This window comes from Rhincodon typus, chromosome 27 (genome assembly GCF_021869965.1).
Source record: "Rhincodon typus isolate 14 chromosome 27, sRhiTyp1.1, whole genome shotgun sequence".
In the NCBI taxonomy this organism is placed as follows: Eukaryota; Metazoa; Chordata; class Chondrichthyes; order Orectolobiformes; family Rhincodontidae; genus Rhincodon; species Rhincodon typus.
The window spans coordinates 13,971,824-13,990,805 of NC_063358.1; the positions used below are offsets into that span (position 1 = coordinate 13,971,824).

The following is an 18,982-nucleotide window of genomic DNA, read 5'->3' on the forward strand; positions in this document are numbered from 1 at the left end:
CAATGATGCAGTGGATTTCTGTGAGCCTGGTTATGAGTGCTAGTTTATTCTTCTGCAGGAAGTGTTTTGGTGCCCCTACAATCTGTGTTCTGCCTGAAAGAAAAGAAGTGCAGACTGTAAATGCTAGGAGGCTCAACCAATCCTGTTTCAGTGCAAATGCTCCAGGGTAGTTTACTTATTTGGATGAAAATATTTGGATTCGAAGAGAAATAGCTGCAGAATTTCTCCTAACCAGTGAGGGCAGAAGAAATGTCTCTTGCCAGGGAAAACTAATTGCAACTGAAATGGGCTAGGCTGTGCCATTATCTGAGGCAGTGCTGGACACCAGGAAGAAAATACATTTCCAGTACCTGAGATCTTACGGACAGGAAGCATGTTGGTTAATATGTTCTAGTCTAGAACTTATGACATGAATATACCTGCACACCTGTTGGAGTGCTTGTGGGATTATATTGTGAAGCAAGCATTCTGGGCTTCATTACTGCCCAAAAATGAGCATAGAGCAGAAAATTCATCTCCAGCTAGCTGCAGCATAGTAATGATATGCAGTGTGAATAGGTTTACAATATATGTTTTATGGAAAGTAGTTATAACCTGGAATCCTGTCAGGGCACACACATACAAAGATAATTTCAAAAGAGAATAAATAAATTCATTGCAACAGTAGGGAACATTTGCAGAGTTATGGGGGGAAAGGTGAGTGAGTCTGGATAGTTTCTTTAAATTCACCTGCACAGGGATAATGATCTGAGTGATCTCCCTTTGTGCTCAAAGATTGTGATAATAGGGCAATGGTATCCAAACCCTGCTAGAAAATAATTACACTAACTTTGATCCTGTACCCTTCTGAATTTCCAATATGTAATTTGCCTCTGTCAACTATCACGGCTTGGTATACAGTTCTGTCAGATCCTGTGCAAACTGACAGATACTTGTCATGCAGGTACCCAACTGTAATATGTCTGTCACTGAATGATGGGCACTTTTCCTGATCCTCCTCTTGTCTGTACCTTGTGATCGTGGAATCCTGGATGACTTAAAGCTCCCTAACTGACTGGATGCCTTTTCCTTGAGTTCAGAAAGTGTTAGCTTTTCTTCCTCTCTGGTTTCCCTCAGGCTCGAACAATGTGATTTTTCTACAAAGTAAATTCAGAGAAACAGTTCAAGATAATTTGTCTAATTAGTTTTTACATCTATAAACCTATTTGCGCAACAAGCACTAAAATATTATAGACTAAAATGTGGAGGGGATGTCAACTTAAACAGGATCGACACAAACACTAAAGATATTTGAACGTTCTTGTATCTCTGAGGTAGGATTTAACTCTTGCATTGAAATAGATGGAAGTTGCATTGTGGAAATGGTCAGTCAGCCAAAGCAGTCTCTCTCTACTTACCATCCACACAAGCAACTTGGTCTAATGATAGTTATCTGCCCTGCTTCTTTATCCTTTCAGTGCTGTTGTCTTCATCTAAATATCCCAACTGTCAACCATTAATTTTGATGTGAATCCCACAGTATCACAATTGGGTATCCTACCCTCTGTTCTAAATCTGTTGTAATTAATCATGTATCTATGGCCTCTTACACTAAATCCCTCAACTCCCAGAAGCACGCTGTTTCTATATACTGTTCCACTATATCATCATATTTTTAAATTGATTAATAGAATTACAGAACAAAATTAAATTTGGTGGCCTCTGCAAAATATGAATATGCAAGGACAGTACAAAAATATTGATAAGATGGATTGCTTGTGTCATATCACCTTGGAATCTGTTCAAATAAAAACAACCAATTTCTCAAGTCTTTGTATTCATATTTCCTCACATCAGCTAGAATTTCATTAAACCTGTGCTCTAGCCTCTCCAAAGCCTCACTATCTTCCTATATCGTACAGCCCAAAACTGCACACAGTCTAAAATGTTTTACTGAGATTTTGTAGGCTCTTCAACCTCTTGCTGTGTATATACTGTGATGAAAGCCTAGTACTTCATTTGTTCTTTTAAATGATGCTGTATCATCCCTCTGATGTGCTCTGAACGCATGTCCCAAAATCCTCTGCTTGTCCACATCTTGGAACCTACTTTTCTACAGGATTAAAAAAAATAGAAAACAAAACGTTATTCAGATCGGAATAAGGTAGAAAGTGGAGTTCCGCAAGCATCAATGCTGGGACTACTGCTATACACAGAAAACATAAATTGGGAATAAACAACTCCATGTTAATATTTATAAATAATACTAATCTTGAAGGTTGGGGGTGTGGACACATAGGTAACAGTTAATGTTGAGGAAGAAGGCAACATAAAGACATTGAGAAATTCTCAGATTGGGCATTTAAGTGGCAAATGAACTTTATGTGGATAAATGTGAGTAGGTGCACTTGGCCAAGAAAAAGAGAAACCTTGCCAATATGCCAAGAAAATAAACTAACCAGCAGGAGGAGGAAAGGGATATAGAGATAGATGTGCATAATCAATAAAAGGAGCATTGTACATCAGCAGAGCAATTAAAATTGCAAATAATGGATTTATTCCATGGGGTAAATAAAGTAATATTTGCAGTTTTTGAACTGTAGACAGACTGTATTTAGAGAACAATGTTTTCTTCTGGTTTCCATAGTTTAAAAAGATGTAGACATGCTGGAGGAATTGAAAAAGAGACTGATGATATATTTAAAATTAGGAATTAATTGTATTGACCATGAATTTAGAGAAAATATTTCTGCTTTTGAGGAAAATATACTAGAAGATTTAAATGAAAAGCTCAGTAATAAATCCAACAGGGAAATTTGGAACTTACTAACATAGGAAGTGTTTGAGGTACTTTCAACAATAAATTAAAGTAGTATGTGAGAAATGGGTGAATTAAGGGTTATGGGCATAATGACATTGGTCTGATGAAAGGTCATTGATCTCAAATATTAATTTTGTTTCTGTCTACAGGTGCTGACTGGCCTGTTGAATTTTCAGAACCTTTTTCTTTCTATTTCACACCTCCATGATCTGCAGTTAATGCTTTTGTCATGGTGGCCTGTGTTTGTTCCACATAACTATTGCAATGAGCAGAATTGCAGGGGATCCACCCACAAATGTTAAGTAGAGCTTTACATATTTGAGGAAGTCCATATGAAACTTGATTTTTTTTTCTATTTTAAGGCACTATCAAACAGCAAATTTACTGCTTAACTCTTTGTATTTTTAAATGTGAAAATGTCTGTTTTACAATTTGTTCATACCTTCTTATCGCCTAGCATTGTACAGCAAGAAATTGACAAACGTTAGGAGCGTGGGGCAGTTGTTTGTGATGATAATCTTTCCTTTTGATAGTACATTTTGTTCAGTTTCCTGATCCATGCTCCAAAAATATTGGAGGTGATTTTTAGTCTAGTACTGTGTAGATAGTGTCTTGACATTTGCAAAGAGGTGTGGCTTCCTGTTCTTTCACAATACACGCAGATTTTCGAAACCCATGTTGATGTAGATCATAGCAGTGATACATTCCTCGTTTTGCTTTCCGCCATTACGCGTTTCATCTTTAAACATCAGAGTGGTCAGATAAAAGACGATAAAGCAATTCGATATTATCTGCTGTAATCATGTCCCTTGGTGCGTACTCATTCAGGACGAGGACAAGACTATTTTGCAGTCGCTTCCTCACTGCACAGAAGACAAGATTGTCCTTTTGAATCAGTCCATCCATCCTGTGTTGTAGGTGAACTCCTCATGGTCTTACCTGCAGGTTTCGACTCGAGATGTGAATGTTCTCTGCTCCAATTCTGAAGCATATTAGCGAGGCTTCAATGTGGATAAACAACTGTTCTCAGCCTTTTACTAGACAGATTGCCTACTTGTTGAAGCATTCCAAAATGTTCGCTGTGTGCTTGACAAACTCTGTAATGTGTCATTCCTTAGCAATTTCCACTTCTGACTTCACACTACGGTTTTCCACATGCTTTTTCAATTTTACGTTAGGGGATTTTGGCTTCTCTCATATATTTAAAGAAGTCTTGACGTTATCTTCAAGATTTTTTTTAACTCATCTTTTGTTTATATTTGTGAAACTTTCTAATCTGATGCTATCCTGAACTTCCTTGGTTGACCATGTTTGGCTTATCTTCTGCCTAGAATCCTCCTTCCTCACTGAAATGTGTCTTTGCTGTGACCATGTGCCAAGTTTACAGAAATGTGGCTAACTTAGGTTACCAGGCTGGACCTTTGGTTTATCGTGGTATCATTGTTAGATTTGCTATTCTGACGGTGAAATTAACTGACAATTTCTACAGGACTGGAATTTCAGGTTATCTGAATTTGATTCATCGTTATTTCGCTGTAAATTCTGAATCTCATTTGTTTCATATAAACAGCAAAACACATTAAATTAACCTGAAATTTAGAGAGCAATGACATGACGTGAAAATCAGGTTATGGAGACATGAGAAGTAATAACACCTCCAAGTATGGAGATGGTATATTGTACCAGGATGGCCTTGGGATAGCAGCTTTTACCTTCAGCTTGCAGGATAATGTCTCCGGTCTCGCACTGTTTGAGGAGATATTCTATACTGTTCTGTCCATTAATCAGCAATGGAGCATTGCCTGCAAAACAATTAAGTACTTCTCATTAGCTGATGGCTACTCCAAGCCGTTAGTCTGAGATATATTCTGTAGTTACATCACCTTTTTGTTTATAATATATATTGAATGTCTTTCCTGGGAATGTCTCTTCCATTTCGGATGCAAATTGCTGGTAGGTGATGTGATTGTGAATTCTAAGGATGCAATATTGTTTTCCGTTCACTGTAACCAAGATGTATTCTGTGAAAAATAGTTCAAGATGTTAGTATTATTTTTGGGTAGTAAATACTAAAACTTATTTCACTTCCCTTTAAACTATTATGAAAGTAAATTATAGTTTATCCTCTACTACTACCAAGGAACACAACAAAGTATAGAATCATCCACGTCAGATTCTCACAAGAACTGTAACCTACATATTTCAATCCTCTTAGCTGTTTTCTCTGAATTATCCACCACACAACCCACCTCCACCTGAAGTAACGAAATTTAAACTGCTCATCTTTTCATATGGAATCAATAGCCAAGACGGCAACAGCACTAATCTATCACATCTGTCTCGTGCTCATAGCCTAAAAGGGGAAACTCCGATTCATAGCCGGGTGATTTTCATCAAACCAGGATGGAGTCAAGTTGAAATGATGCAGCTCGCTAGTGTTTTTTTTCCCTCTGGCAGGCTTTGTGTAAGAGCACCTTCCACAGGTAGACGGGAACCTCATGCGAAAATGCAGTTAGGAATCAAGCATTGGCACCTTATTTTCTGGCTGATTTCTAGTTCCTAGTATTCACCAATTACCATGGCTGGTAAAAGTTAACAGTTATCCGCTCCCCAATGACAGTTAAGGGGTTCCTCAGCTGCTGCTAGGCTTGTGGATTTTTCCATAGGGACGGGTTTGAACAATCCCGTTGTTGTTGCTGTAAGTTCAGCACTCCTGTTTCTAGGCTATTCCATCAGAGTGAAACCTCTTCCTGAAATGAATACAAAACATGGATTCAAACCTTCATTTTCGTGTCGCAGTTGTTCCTCAGTTATGAGCTCATTTAACACCACACGGCTTTTATCTTCCTGTACCAGTTGAAACACCAACGGCCAGTCATCGAAATGTCCGTCCAGCTGCAGGACGTATTTTGTCTTTGACTCATGGGGACATAGTGAATGCTTGAACACTGCGGCATCCTGCAAACGTAACTTAGAGAAGTTGAGTTGAAAAGCAACGTAGTCGCAAAGAGCGCAATGGGAAGGAATGGTGTTACCTCAGTTTTATGAGAGGTACAGGCGGGACTTAAGTTACAAGCCTGGCCATGTGAGCTGCGGCGCAGCTGATCTTAACATCCAGGATTCAATAACTTTAATCAAACTGCTGCCTGAACCTGGCTAAAGTACAACTAGCTGGCAGGCAGGAGCAGAAAATCACCAACAGGAGGCGACGGCTGAATTTGTTCCCGGCATTCAAGCAAGAGTTAAAAGAACAGAAGATATCCTGGAAGGATGCTGGGGGACGAAGAAAACATTCCTCTTCCTGGCTAAGGATCTCCAGAACTCGGAGCTTGCTTAAAAATAGCTGCTCGTTGCTATACTGTTCGTCCACACCAGCAAAAGCAACGCAAAACAAGCAATTAAATTCTTCCTCATTTTAACTGCTTCACTTGGTTTCTGCCAGATTGGGGAATTTAACTCAAAACTCCAACACTGCAGAAATTCACACTTTTCCTCGTGCCAATTCATTTACAGAAGTGCTGAATCGCGAATATTCAGAATTTGCATGACCATCATCATTGTCCTCAAACTACACTTTACACCATTCGAGACAGTAAATTAAGGCATAAATGGGCCCAAGGAGAAAACCTGCTCAAAGCTTCCAAGCTCAGCTTTAGAGAGGGGACCTGTGTGTTTTTTTGTTTAAACTATTTTTCTAATTAATTTGTTCAGAGGTGTTATTACACACTTTGGAGCAGGTGGGACTTGAACCTGGGTCTTCTGGGCCAGGGTTAGGGAGTGACATCCTGAACTCTACAATGACATCAATCCCAATTCCTACACTCAGCAAATCTTATGTACCAGGTTGTCACATATAGGTCCTACTCATCTCCTTTTCAAGGCTGAAGACTCAAAACTTTTTTTAAAGCTGTTCTTGTCATAAAAGAATTTCTAGTCATAACTAGGAAGATATTAATTGTGCAAAATGAACAAAACTTTTAAGTAGATAGTCAACAGGTTCTGCTGGTAGGTTGGAAAAGAGAAATGTCTCTGAGCTGTTAGAAGAATGCTGCAGCAGATGTTTTTTTCAGTCAGTCCTGCCCTGATACACTCAGTAGATGCCTCGCTGAAGTGTGTTTCAGTGAATCTACTGCCGGCATCAAGACAAGTGATTCCAATTCATTTCCACTATAGCTGCATAACTTTTCAATTTTTGGTTCAGGACTTAATTTATGCTGTTTCCACATTAGCAGATCGCTGCTGGTAGGTTGATGTGGGGTGGGGAAGTGGGGGTGGGGACATAGGATGGACTGTTTAGAACAATGTGTCTGGAGTCTAGTTTACATGCATTTTAATTGAGGCTTTAAACCCTTGACGTAAACAATCCAGTGCATTTAAAAAAAATTTAAAAACAGCTGATGCTTAGTGACAGAAGTCCAGTGCCACAGAAAAAGTCAATTAGTCTGTATGTAGATGTGCCAAAGGTGAAGATAAGGCAGCTGGCCAGTGAGTTTAGTAAACTAATGTGTTTGCTCTGAAGTTTAAAGTTGTCATTTATTTTAGGTGTCTTGAGGAATGGGGCGCCCAATCAAGTGATAAAGCATCTAGTGACTACAAAGAAATTTGCTGTAAAGTAACTGGTTGCAGCTCTCTCAGCCTTAGAGTGAGCAGGAGCCTTTTGTGTGAAAATAGTGGTGAATCTTCACTGGGGTTTAAAAGTTTTATCCCAAGAATACTCTTTCAATGTGCAGTTGAATCTTTTTCTGATGTCTATAATGAAATCTTTCAATCTTTTGTTTGCATTGTGTAATATAGTTCATTTTTTCCTTGTTTAATAAACTCTTTCACACAGAATAAAAGTATACCGGCAGCCTTTTGTGTTCAGTAACATGTCCCATAGATTCTAACTTTTTTTTAAAAACTAACTAGCCAGATTTTACTCTTGAATCTGACAGTCCATATTAATAACATCAGCTGGGATCATAACATTCAGCAGCAACACACTATCTTGGAAGTCACCTATTTTAATAGAAACTGAACTCTACAGCAGTAAACTTAGTGAGCTCTCCAACGATTGTTTGAAATAACAATTTTCAGGAGACAGATTTACAATTACAAAATCTCATTTAAAACAGCACCAAACCTACTGCAGGGGTGACAGAGACAACTTTGGTTACATTTGTATTTCTAAACTGCAGTTTGTATGAGCATTCTTGTGTACCAACAGTTTTGTTTTAAACACTTGTTTGTAGCTGTCATGCTCTCTGTTCAATGCCTGATAAAAGAATTGAGAATAGATTGTGGTTTGGAGTAAGAGGGGTAGAATGCAATATATAGTTTCAACAGTTTGCTTAGAATTTTTGAAGAATTGAGAATCAGCCAAGATAATTTACCTGAACCAAAGTGTCACAGTTGGGAATCAAATACACATACATCTTGATTTTATTCTTTATATATAATTGTCCCACTGGTTTGTACAATAAACAGTAGGCCTCACAGTCAGTGAAGTAATTCCAGAGCTTTTCCACCACAGCGACTGGAGAGTGGGAGTGAAGCAGAATCCAGACATGTGACCCACTGTCGGCCTGAGGGACAAACAGCTCAAGATTTCCATCTCTAATTTGTGCAACTCGAACTGCGGAGGAAATAACTTAATTTGTAAAGTAAGTTCAAAGATTAACAACAAAATGCAACTCAATAACCTTCAAAAGGAATATTACTTCGCATGTTTTGTAGCAGATCCTGATATCTTGTAGGCCAGGCTCTAATCAATGCCCCACATTCCTGCATGACATCCCACAGTAGATGTAAGTGTTGCTTTCCTTTTGTTACAGTGAGGTTAACAATTGCACCAGCCTCCTCCAGCACCAGGTAAGTATGAAGAAGCTGAAATAGGAGTGCCAATAATTTAATACTTTCAATATTACTCCATGATTTGAGAAATAAAAGTATACATAATATGTATTGAGTGTGCTGAAGCTTTTGACTTTTTTTTATAACACTGTCTTTTCCATGGCATTTTCATTAACAGAAATTTTTTTAGATTTAATTACCAAAGTAACAAGACTTCCTTGCACACTACAGAAATCTTCTACAACGCAAATACAATTCTCACGTTATATCATTTGATGTGAGGAAATGACCAAGCAACTTGGAGCTGCAGTTGCACCACTGGTGTGGGAATGTATTTCTATTGCAGGCAAATGTTTAAAAGTTTGATTTTGATCTTTTCCCCTCAAAATTACACTCTGTTTATAAAACTTATCAAAGCACATAACAGTTCAAAATTGACTTAGATAAAAAACAAACACAATCAGTTTCTTTCAATAAATAAGTCAAACTATGAAGTGCTTAGCAATTACAGCTTGTATTTACAATATTAATTTTATGTCAAATATACAGTTTGGTTTTACATGGTTTCCAAAATCTGAGTGTACCATCTATGGCAAGGGGGCCTTAAACTGTTGCCTTTGCTCATTGTACCTTTGTGGCTGTTGCCCATAGCATTATGAATTGCCTAGGACCATGAAATTTGCACGTCTGATTTACTCAGTCATTGACAATGCTGTGCAATGGAAGACCAGCATTTTTGGACAGGCCAAACATGACTCCTGTTCAGTTTTAACTGTGCATTCATTCTGTTTCTAGTGGATGACATGAGTTATAATTCCCTCCTAGCACACCAAATTACGAAACAATAAAACAACAGCAGTGTAAGCCTGAGGGTTTTCAGATAAATCCTTACTTTAAAGTTTGATTAAGGGACCAGTTTACCTTCTGCTCTTCTTCACTGAGCAACTGCTGAAATTTTCTGAATAAAAGTTTTCAGGTGTATTTTCTGACCTGGATATTTCCCTATTAGGAAAAGTGCAAGGTTCTTTTTTAACTCTGCATTGATGTCCATTCCTGTAACTAGAAGAGACGACATTAAGCTCATTGCGTAATTTACTGTTAGTCTCAGACACCTTAAGATAAGTATAGTTTTAGGTTTGTCCCTATTTGGGCAATTATTTTGGTCTGTTCTGACAAATTTTGAGATCTTTGAATGTTAAAGTTGGAAAGTAAACAGAGAGTCATATAATCAATCCAACTGCTGATTGCACTAGGAAATGAAATGGAATGGGAATGGCCATGAGTTGAGAATTTCTAACACAACTTGCAGATCCCTAACTTCAGGGTGAAGGTATTCTAGGTTCAAGCTTATACTTCGTCTCAGGCGTAGCCTTATAAATTACAAGAGATGATTACAGGGCAAAAACCCAAGGGTTTTGAGCAGTCAATTTGAGCAATTAATGCAATACTTTGCATTTTATAAATGTTCACTTTGCACAGTTTAAATGTTCACCACATGCAGTTTAAACATTTGTCTGGTGATAGTATGGAAAATCATGACAAATTGTAAAAAGCCAAAAGATGAAATAGAGCAGAAAAATGAGCAAAACAGGGTGGCAGATGCAGATCAATGTACAAAAATGTGAAATACAAGTTGCTTGCAAAGGGGAGTGAAATGCTTCTTAAATGCTAAGATTCTAGATGCAGTAGAAAATCAAAAAGACCTTGATGTGGAAACACATAGCTCACTGGTGATACTGCAAGTAGATAATGCCATAAAAATATTAATTCTTGAAAGTCGTCGAAGAGACTGTTATAAATTTATACAAGATATTGGGTCTGAGTTGCAAATACTTTGTGCAAATTTGGGTAGGTAGCCTAGAAAAGCAATAGATCTGTGATCTGGATAAGTTGTAGTAGACACAGACTGGTTCATGGACATAAGTCTCTCACAATCTAAACTGAGCTAAAAAGCAGCTGTAATCTAATATGATTGTGGAATGAATTTGATTTGTCCTTTTAATTATTGTAATTATGGGAGAAACTTGCAGCATCATTATTAAAACTCAGGACATATCATTCCATATTCATCTTATATAAACTCCATTAGTACTGAGTGTACTTTCAATGAAAATCAATAGTCAATTAAATGGAAACACAACCTCTTGTGAAATGGCATTTAATGTAATACTTCATGATCTGACAGACTAACCTGAGCACGATGGACATTTGGGCAGGAGCAAGAGCAGCTGTGTGTCAGCACTGGGTGTATGCACATTGAAGGGAGGCCCAGCCAGAGACACCTGGCCCAGAAAATTCTCAAACTCATTCACATGTACTTCGTTTACAGTTGGAGCTCCATTGCTTCCATTATAAATCAGTCTAAGATCACCACACTGCATGGTAGCTACATGTTGGTACCTATCAGAAGAATATGTGCAGATGTAAACAAATAATCACGAAGAACTGGTTACATAATTCATATCCTTACAATCATTTTAATTAGCAAAATCATACTTTTGTATTTGGCACTTAATAATTACCTGGAGTCCTGATTACTGTGTACCTTGACTGTCATTGCTCATTATGAGTTATAGACCATTTAAGAGAGTGAAGTATTTTTAATTATTGGCAAGCTCAACCAATGAAACTGGATATTTTGTGCTGGTTAAGGAAATCATCATTCTGTTGTAAATTTATGAGAAAAGTACCATGTTTTGCACATTGTAGGCTGTGGGAAATAGTTGGCCTGGTTTCTTGAAGTAAATGTTGGCAAGTTAGACTCAAACCACAACTCAGAACTTGGACTTTCGGACGCTATGTCATTGTTTTTTTTCTGTAGTTTGATGGGAAGATGATGGCCTAATGGTATTATTGCTAGACTACTAATCCAGAAACTCAGCTATTGTTCTTAGGACCCAGGTTCAAATCTCACCATAGCAATTCAATAAAAGAAATCCGGAATTAAGTATCTACTGATGACCACGAAACTATTGTTGTTTGTCAGAAAAATCCATCTGGCTCACCCACTAACATCCTTCCGAGAAGGAAATTTGCCATCCTCACCTGGTTGGGCTTATTTTTGAATCCAGACCCACAGCAATGTGGTTGATGTTTAAACACCCTCTGAAATGGTCTAGCAAGTTGTACTTTTAAAAAAAAAAAAATTGCAGAAATAGCCCTGCTGGCCCTGCAATGTCCTTCTTACTGACATCTCGTGACTTGTACCAAAACTGGTAGAGCTGTCTCTCAGACAAGTTGAGCAACAGCCTGATATTGTCTATCAGGTATGATTCCATAAGTATGACAATATCCCAGACACTATCATTACGATCCATGGATATGTTCTGTCCCACTGACCGGACAGACCCATCACAGGTGGCGGCACGGGGAGGCACAGGCATTACTGATTGAGTTGGTCGGGTCCTAAAGGACATAGCTGCCAGACTGGGTCTGTGGCAGGTGGTGAGGGAACCAAAAATAAGGAAAAATTATCCTTACCAATCTGCCAGCTGCAGATGCATCTGTCCAATACAGTATCAGTAAGAATGGCCACTGCAGTCTTTGTGGAGACGAAGTCCTGCCTTCACCATGTTGTGTGGCACTATCATCATGCTAAATGGGAAAGTCATGAAACAGATCCAGCAACTCAAGGCTGGGCATTCATGAGGTTCAGTGGGCTATCAACAGCAGCAGAATTGTACTCCAGCACTACCTGCAACCTCACGGTCCAGCATATCCCCCACTCAACCATTACCATCAAGCCAAGTGCCAGCCCTGGCTCAATGGGGAGTACAGGAGAGCATGCCAACAGCAGCACCAGACATACCTAAAAATGAGGTGCCAACCTGGTGAAGCCACCAAACAGGGCTACTTGTGTGCCAAACAGCATAGACACCGAGTGATAGACAGAGTAAGTGATCTCACAACCAATGAACTGGATCTAAGCTCTGCAGTCCTGCTACATCCAGTTGTGAATGGTGGTGGACAATTAAACAACTCATTGGAGGAGGAGCTCCACAAATATCCCTATCCTAATCAATGGAAAAGCCCAACACATCAGTGCAAAATATAAGGCTGAAACAGTCGCAACAATCTTCAGCCAGAAGTGGTGAGTGGATGATCCATCTCGGCCTCGTCCAGCGGTCCCAAGCATTGCAGATACCAGTCTTTAGCCATTTCGATTCATTTCATGTGATATCAAGAAGTAGTTGGAGGCACTGGATACTGCAAAGGCTATGGCCCTCACAGTATTCCAGCACTAGTACTGAAGACTTGTGCTTCAAAACTTGCCACTCCCCTAGCCAAGCTCTTCCAGTACAGTTACAACACTAACATCTACCTGACAATGTGGAAAAGCAGGACAAATCCAACCCAGCCTATTACTGTCCCATCAGTCTAATTTCAATCATCGGTAAAGTGATGGAAGGTACCATTAATAGTGTTATCAAGCAGCACTTGCTCAGCAATAACTTGCTCAGTGACACCCAGTTTGGGTTCTGTCAGGGCATTCAACTCCTGGATCTTATTACAGCCTTGGTTCAAACACTGACAAAAGAGGTGAATTCAAGAGGTAAGGGGAGAGTGACAGCCCTTCACATCAAGGCTGCATTCAGCCGTGTGTGGCATCAAGGAGCCATAGCAAAATGGGAATCAATGGGCAAACTCTCCAATGGTTGGAGTCATACCTGGCATATAAGAAGATGGTTGTGATTGTTGGACATCAGTCATGTCAGCTCCAGGGCATCTCTGTAGGAGTTCCTCAGGGCAGTATCCCAGGACCAATCATCTTCAGCTGCTTCATCAATGACCTTCCCTCCATCATAAGGTCACAAGAGGGGATGTTCGCTGATGATTGTACAATGTTCAGCACCATTCATCACTCCTCAGATACTGAAGTACTCCACATTCAAATGCAACAATATCTGGATAATATCCAGGCTTGGGCTGAGAAGTGGTAAGTAACATTTGTGCCACATAAATGCCAGGCAATGACCATCTCCAGTAAGAGACAATCTCATCGTCACCCCTTGACATTCAATGGTGTTACCATCACTGAATCCTACATGATCAACATCCTTGGGGTTGCCATTAACCAGAAACTCAAATGGACTTGCCACATAAACGCTGTGGCTACAAGAACAGGTGAGAGGCTAGGAATACTATGGCAAGTAACTCACCTCCTCACTCCTCAAAGCCTGTCCACCATATACAAGACTCAAGTCAGGAGTGTGATGGAATACTCCGTACTTGCCTGGATGGGTGCCGCTCCAACAACATCCAAGAAGCTTTACACCAACCATGACAACCTGCTTGATTGGTACCATATCCACTCCGTCCAACACTGCTCAGTAGCAGCAGTGTGTACTACCTGCAAGATGTACTACAGAAATTCACCAAAGATCCTTGAACATCACCTTCCAAACGCACAACCACTTCCATCTAGAAGGACAAGAGCAGCAAATACAAAAGGAACACCACACCTGCAAGTTCTCCTCCAAGCCACACCATCCTGACTTGGAAATATTCCTTCACTGTTGCTGCATCAAAATCCTGGAATTCCCTCCCTAAGGGCATTGTGGGTCAACCGACAGCACGTGGACTGCAGCAATTCAAGAAGGCAGCTCACCATCACCTTCTCAAGGGCAACTAGGGAAGGGAAATAAATACTGGCCAGCCAGCAATGCCCATGTCCCACGAGTGAATGAAAAAAAAAAGTTGAGAGGAGATTCACTATTTTAAGATTGGTAAAGAAGGGTGTCAAGTACGGAGTAAAATGCTGTGTACACTGAAAAATCTGAAGTAAAAACAGAAAATGCTGAAATTCTCAGCAGGATCTATGAAAAGAGGAAAAAAGTTAACATTTCAGTTTGATTAGCTTTTGATTAAGGTCACCGACCTAAAATGTCAAGTCTGTTTTTCTTCCATATACGCTGCTGGAGATTTGCTGAGTATTTCCAACACTTTTTTAGTTTTAAGTTGAGTACAGGAGATGGAACATAGAATTGTTATAATCAGTGTTATGAAACTGAAGTTAGCCACATTTGACTTCTGCCCTGAAACTGTTCTTTGTCTAAAAGTCACAGAACCTTACATCATAGAAAGAAACCATTAGACCCATTGTGCCTGTGCTTTTGTGCGCTCTCTGAAAGAACTATCCAATTAATCCCACTATGATGCTTTTCCTATTTTCTCCAAATAGTAGATACTCAATCCCCATTTGAAATTTATTATTGAATCTAGTTCCTCTATGCTTTCAGGCAATGCATTCTAGATAAAAGGAGGGGAGGGAATGGGTTAGTGGTATTATTGCTGGACTGTTAATCCAGAGACCCAGATATCGTCTCAGGGACCTGAGTTCAAATCCCACCACGCCCGATGGTGGAATTTGAATTCAATAAAATATCTGGAATTAAGAATCTAATGATGACCATGAATCCATTGTCGATTGTCAGGAAAAACCCATCTGGTTCACTAATGCCCTTAAGGATGGTAGTTTCCTTCCCTAACCAGACCCACAGCAATGTGGTTGACTCTGAACTGCTCTCTGGACAATTAGGGATGGACAATAAATGCTGCCTAGCCAGTGACGCTGTCATCCCGTTAATGAATAAATTAAAATAAATATACAAATCAGCTGCTGTGGTAAAATAAATTTGATCTGAGGTTGAACAAAATTGAAAATAGTTTCTTGTCTGTAAGAATTTACATATAATTAATGTAAGACACAACTTGGGTAATGCAAAATCCGACACATGAAGTTTTCTAACACCTTACCTTTTAGATTAATACATTACTTACCTCTTCAATTCTGGTATAATTGAAAGTAATGATTACACCTTTCGGAAATGCATAGGAGGTGCAACATGTTACTGTCAGATTTCCAAGACAATGCTTCATCCCGGTGGCAGAAAAATACTTATGAGTTATATGGTGCGACAATCCTAGAAACCAGAGCCCCAACTACACTCTGAGAAATTAATAAACATCTGCCAGTAATAATAAAATGATTTGATAAGTTTATTTTTTATGTTGAACAATATTGTTTAAAACACACATCAAGAAAATATATATTTTCAGCAAGAAAGGAATATTTTACTTTGCAATGATTGGAAGCTATTTGTTTGGATGCTGGAAAGAAAAGTTCCCTTTCAGGGTAATGGTAATTAGTTCCAGGGCAGCTCACCTGTTCTGCTGCACTGGCTCTTTACTCCTCTCTTGCAAATGTATTTGATCCCAATTACCTGCAGCATCTTGGCTTGGTTCGAGGGTTGAAACTGTGTCTGAAAGAAGCCACAATCACTGATTTTGTCTTATTTCTTCAAATTAGCCTTTAGCCGAACATTCAGAGAAGAAAAATAAAATGTACCGGCTGTCAGAGCTGATCCTACGATTTGTCCCAACACCTTGCAACATTTATATTCTTTGCTTTTACACAACAGCAGGAAGCACAGTTCTGTGAATTTCACACTTTTTTCACCCATTAGTCTTTTCAGGAAGTGGAACATTCGGTGCTGGTGGTTGTACCAAGGATCCAAAGCTGTTTGCTCAATGTCAGAGTCATTAAAACCCAAATCTTTGGTTACTGCCCTCTATTCCGAGGCCAAAGCCCCTGCCATTCTGAATAGCCAGGGGTCAACAGATGATGGATGTTTAACAGTTTCCTGCTTCTTAATTAACTCAGGGTGTTGCACATGCTCCAGAGTTTGGGTAAGAAATATTGAGGGAGAGAAATCAACTTCCAGTTCTTGAACTGTGCATAGTTGATAAATAAAAACATTAGTCTCAGGTAAACATGCTTCACAGTATTGTAGAACAGAATGATGTCCATTGTTAGCCCTTCCAAAGCACGTGGGTTCTGTTGTTCAATCACTTGTGATAAAAGTTTGTTAACTTGGAAGGAGTCAGTTCATTTAATATAAACTGCATCAGACCAATTCCAACACCTCTTTTGCCCTGAGGCAGAGACAGACACACATAAACTCCCACAGCCCAATTCAAAACAATGTCATTTTATCAACCAATTAATCAATTTAAAAGAAATCTACATTTTTTCCCCCCTGCTTTAGAAATGAACACATCACTTAAATATTATTTAATTTCTCACACATTTTCATCTCTCAACACATCCATTACCCCAAACATCAACTACTTGGAATGGAAATGCTTCAAAAATTCCTAACTATCCTCAAGCATTCTGGCACCAGCCCAAATTCTTGGTAGTCTGAACCCCAAAATAACAGTTCACTGCCCCTAATCCTCAGAGGACCAGTAATCTTTATACCGTCTCAATTGCTTAATGTCCCTTTTCTTATAACATTACATTGCCACATTTTCTCTAAGTTTTCTTTCCTCCGCACACCTACTTCTTTCTTTTTAGTCATGTCACACTCTTTTGTGATTGACTATCAGAATTATTTTTTGGGTGGGTGGAAGGACTAGGAGATGTTGGACATGGCAGTCATCGTGGGGATAAAAACTGTTCAGCTGCTTAAAAGGTATGGCTACAGACTGCTCTTGGAGCTCTTCTTATTCACTACATCAGTGATGACACTGTTCCTTCAATATCTGGTTGATGGTCCTGAGACAGAGGTGTTATTGCTTGGTAAGAATTAAATTTAAACTGTCCATCTAGTTCATGCTCAGTTTCAGCCAGTGAGTGTAGGTTTCCTAAAGCAGTGAGCCAGGGTGAGGTTCAGGGATGACCCTATTGATGACTAGCTATGTATCACATAGGTTCAATGACGTGGAGGTGCCAGTATTGGACTGGGGTGGAGAAATTCAGAAGTCACATGACACCAGATTATAGTCCAACAGTTTGTTGGACTACAACGAGGTGTCATCTGACTTCTGATGTAGGATCAAAGACTAGCAAGAAATGAAGGCATCATGTGGTCATCAGGAAAGTAGGCATTGAACTACATGATGCATGGCAAACAACCTACTTGTGGGTATATCCTAATCAGGATATCTTTGTCTTTCCTTTGAGGGAGTCAATGGCATGATATAAAGTATAAAAGCAAGTTGTTGCTTTTCCACGGTAGCATTCAGCCATTGATGAGGACCTTGGTGTAAATTCCAGAGGTCCCTTGGAGGAAGGGTGATTATTATATTAAACCAATGATAAAAGAGGAACCTACTCATTTTTGCACAGACTCGGTGATGCGACCGCTAACCTTAGATGGGCACACATCTATTCTGGTTAAATCAAAATAAACATTGGCCTGACATTTTATTCAAAGATATCTTTCTGAACAGAATCACCATTTCATCTTCAAATGATAGCACAAATTGGGCACTACCACTCTGGCCACTTGTTGGAGATCTTATCAGATATTCACCTCCATTGAGATCAGTGCAACAACTATTGGTCTGACTGATGTTATTTTGCTCATTTTAGAAACAATAAAAAGTTACAGCACAGAACAAGCCATTCAACTCATTGTGTCCTCACTGGCTGAATAAAGTTGCCACCCATTCTAATCCCAGTTACTAGAACATGAGCCATAGCCTTGCAGGTTACAGCACTTCAGGTGCAGAAAAAGGTTTTCTTTTAAATGAGTTGAGGGTTTCTGCCTCAGCCATCAAACTGGACAGCATATCTCAGATATCCACCACTCTCTGCGTGAAAACATTTTTCCTCATGTCCCCTCTAATCCTTCTACCAATTATAAGACCATAATATGTAAAAGCAGAATTAGACTACTGGTCCACAATTTGATCATGGCTGATATATTTCTCAACCCCATTCTCCTGCTTTCTTCCCGTAACCTTGAATCCCTTACTAATCAAGAACCTATCTACCTCTGACTTAAATACTCTCAATGACTTGGCCTCCACAGCGTTCTGCAGCAATGAATTCTGCAGATTCACCACCCTCTGGCTGAAGAAATCCCTCCTCATCGCAGTTCTAAAGGGTCGTCCCTTCACTCTGAGGCTATGCCCTCAGATCCTAGTCTCTCCAACCAGTGTAACATCTTTTCCATATCCACTCTATCCAGGCCTTTCGGTATTCTGTAAGTTTTGTTACAAAGGGGTGTTTGAACCCCACTGATAATTAAACCGAAACACAAGCCCCCAATCTGTTATGGTGGGAGTAGAGGTTCCCTTCTAATAATTAAACCTGAACAACCCAGAGAAGCTCGCCTTGCCTTTATAATCTATCAAAAAGAGTGGTTAAATAAAAGAAAATCCCTGATATTCACTTTACAAGTAACAAGTTATTTATTTAACCTCAACAGTGAACAATTTTAACAGAATTACTAACAAACCAAACAATTCCCTCTTTAACTACTAACTAATCCCAAACTGAGCTGAATTCTACTGCTTTGCTGTTCCAATAAACACAAGTCCCACTTATATAAACCCAAG

At 39.3% G+C, this 18,982-nt stretch overlaps 1 protein-coding gene and 1 long non-coding RNA gene across 2 annotated transcripts in view; one reads left to right on the forward strand and one right to left on the reverse strand.

Annotated features, from left to right (window-relative positions):
* The window catches only part of zdhhc18a (zinc finger DHHC-type palmitoyltransferase 18a), a 101,992-nt gene that overhangs the window by 44,232 nt on the left and 38,778 nt on the right, over positions 1-18,982 (forward strand). The gene's annotated exons all lie outside the window — the stretch shown is intronic.
* Positions 8,165-9,665, reverse strand: LOC125486265. The gene is made up of 3 exons (XR_007264937.1): positions 9,554-9,665; positions 8,500-8,665; positions 8,165-8,414 (listed from the first exon to the last, which is right to left on the reverse strand). It is a non-coding gene; the product is annotated as an uncharacterized LOC125486265 (long non-coding RNA).